Raw genomic sequence first — 3,159 nt, forward strand, 5'->3', positions numbered from 1 at the left:
GCCACTCCTCAGAAGGAAGGTTGGGCAATCCTACTTCCGTAGTGATACTGCCTCGGAAACCCAAGGAGGGGTCGCTATGAGTCAGGTTTGACTCGACGGCACATAACAACAACAAAAACAGATCTGTTTTTGCATACTATCCTGTAAGTTTCTTGTTGGCTGCTTCCCACAGCTAGTGCTATAGGACATTATGTGCAGTGCTCAATATTTTTAAAAGTAGACTATATCCATTTATAAAATTTTGAATATTCTATTTTTACCCCAAAACACACTGGTTATACATTTGTTTCTTCCACCCTTGCCCTCCACCCATGGTATTTTCATAAGCACACCATGCTACTTTTTTTACAACCACATGTGAAAAAAGTTAGTATAGTGCGCTTAAGAAAATAACTTGTGGTTTGCAAAACAGCCTGTGTGTTATTTCAGTAAAAATACACTACACACACACACCTGAGTGTAATCGATTATGTATAAGCATAGAAATAGAGAATTATTTCATGTCAGACTTAACTGGGTGTTTGGTTTTGGTTTTAATAGTTTAGTAGTTTCATTTACCTGCTAGAAACAAAGTTGAGTTTTTGCTGCCAATGAAAGGAGGCCTTTTCATGAGGAAATGAGTCAATATAATTGGCCAACTCTATAATTGGCCAACTCCAATATAATTGTCCAACTTCCAGCACTATACAGAAAAACAGAAGTTACAGTACTGGAACCATGCGAAGCGCTAGTGGTGCTAGGTTACATGTTAAGTTGTAAACTGAAAGTCAGTGGTTTGAGTCCACCAGAGGCTTCCCTGGAGAAAAGACCTGGTGATCTGCTCCCATAAAGATTACAGCCTAGGCAACCCTATGGAGCAGTTCTCCCTTGTCCTATAGGGTCTCTCTGAGTTATATTTGAGTCAATAGCACACAAGAACAATGACAACCATAAATATATAACCCATAGAGAATGTGATGCAGGGAATTGGTTACTTGAGTGGTGAGATGCCAAGCAGGATAAAGTAGGACAAAGAAATACTTACTAACTTGAAGAATTCATTCCCACCTCTAGGGTACAAAAACAAAAACCTAACTGCCATAGAGTCAGATCCGACTCATAACGACCCTTCCTTGCGTTTCTGAGGCGGTATCACTATGGAAGTAGATTTCCCAAACTTCCTTCCGAGGAGTGGCTGGTGGGTTTGAACTTCCAGCCTTCTGGTTAGCAGTCAAATGCCTTAGGCACTATGCCACTAGATCTCCTAGGGTACAGGAGTAAAGAAAAGGCATAGTGTTACTATAGCCTAGCTGTGGGGATCAACAAGAGATTCAGCTATGGTGGACCAATCCAATAGTGGTTAGAGCCATGGAGAAGATGTAGCCTTTGAAGGAGAACAGCCTGATGCAGAGAAAGACAAGGAGAAAAAGCTATTGGCACTCCCATTCTCCTGGGCTTTAACCTCCTGCTGTTGATGAACAAAAACCAAAAACAAACAAACTCACTGCTACCTAGAGGATTGCAACTCATAGCTACCTGTCCTTGGGTTTGCAAGGTGATATCTCTATGAAAGTAGATTGCCCAAATGGCCAATCAAATGTTGGCAAGCATAGGAATTGGGACTGACCCTTTGTACAGTAGCCATCAAGGCAGGGGAGGGAAGCATAAACATGGGATCTGAGGACAAATAGTTTCATGGTTGGCATACCTTGTGGACAGATTAAATAAGAAAAATCATACCTACATTGATACATAAAGCATTTTATAAAATTCAGCATTCGTTCATGATAATAAGAGTTACCAGAGTAGATAGAGGATCTCCACAAAGACCACCACCACCACAACCAAAATAGGACCCATCAGAATTTAATTGGAAACATGGAAAGCTTTTACTTTAAAGTTGAGAAGTAGACAAGAATACTTCCTATCACCATTTCTACTCAACATTTTAATGAAGATGCTACATACTTCAGTAAAAGTAATTAAAAGTCATCAAAGGAAAAGGGATCAGAAGATAAGAAACATAATTACTATCATTATTGGCTAGTAGAATATATATGAAGAAAAGCTACTAAAGAGAACCTATTAAGTACACAAAACTACCTTTAAACTTGCTGGACATAAGGTCAACGTATAAAATAAATATTTTTTGCTGCTGCAAACCAAAAAAAAAAAGAAAAAAAGACCTGTTGACGTTGAGTCAATTCCAACACAGCAACGTTGTAGAACAGTGTAGAATAGGGTTTCCAAGGCTATAATCTTTACCAATGCAAACTGCCCCATTTTCATCCGTGGAGCAGCTGTTGAGTTTGAACTGTTGACCTTTCAGTTAGCAGCCAAGCTCTTAACCACTGCTCCACCAGGGCTCCTTTTCTGCAACAACTAATAGTATTAGGATGAAATTAAAGAAAATAAATCTTGCAAATTGTCCTACAGTACACCTGTTGGCTAAGAAAAAACGTAATTAAATAAGTATAAGAAGTCTATGGAAGAAAATGTACAGATATTCTAGAGACAAGACCTAACAAAGACCTAGCAAAATTAATTAAAGAGCTAACAAAGTTAATCAAGACCCAACAAAGTAGAAAATCAATGTATGTGAATGGAGAGGAAGATTCAATATTGTAAACATGGTGATTCTCCTTAATTTTAATCTATTGAATATGATAACCCCCACTCCACCCACAAAGAAACCCAATGATTTTCTTTTCTTTTTCTTTTTTTTTTTAATGTCATTTGGGTGAAAGTTTACAGAGCAAATTGGCTTTCCATTCAACAATCTATACACATTTTGTTTTGTAACATTTACCGCAGTCCCCTAACTTTCTCCCTGCGCCCACCCCTTCACTTCCTCCTTCCTTTCCATCCCATCCCACTTCCCCACTCTAACCCTGGACAAGTGCTATGTTCTTGATCTAATAAGCTCAATTGTTCTAATGAGTGCATTACTACTGGTGCTTCTCTTCATGTTATAGGCCTATTGTTTGGCTGCCAGTCGAGTTACAGGGGTTAAGACAGTTTCTAGCATAAAAGGTGTCTTAAGGGCCATACTGTTGGGGGTTCCACCAGTCTCCATCAGACAGGTAAGCCTGGTGTTCCTTAGGATTTTGAGTTTTGTTCCACATTTCTTCCCACTCTATCCAGGACCTCTTATTGTGATCGATTTCGGAGAGGTCACCT

Source organism: Orycteropus afer, unplaced genomic scaffold (assembly GCF_000298275.1).
Source record: "Orycteropus afer afer isolate SDZICR_OR568_19922 unplaced genomic scaffold, OryAfe1.0 scaffold01295, whole genome shotgun sequence".
Taxonomy (NCBI): Eukaryota; Metazoa; Chordata; class Mammalia; order Tubulidentata; family Orycteropodidae; genus Orycteropus; species Orycteropus afer.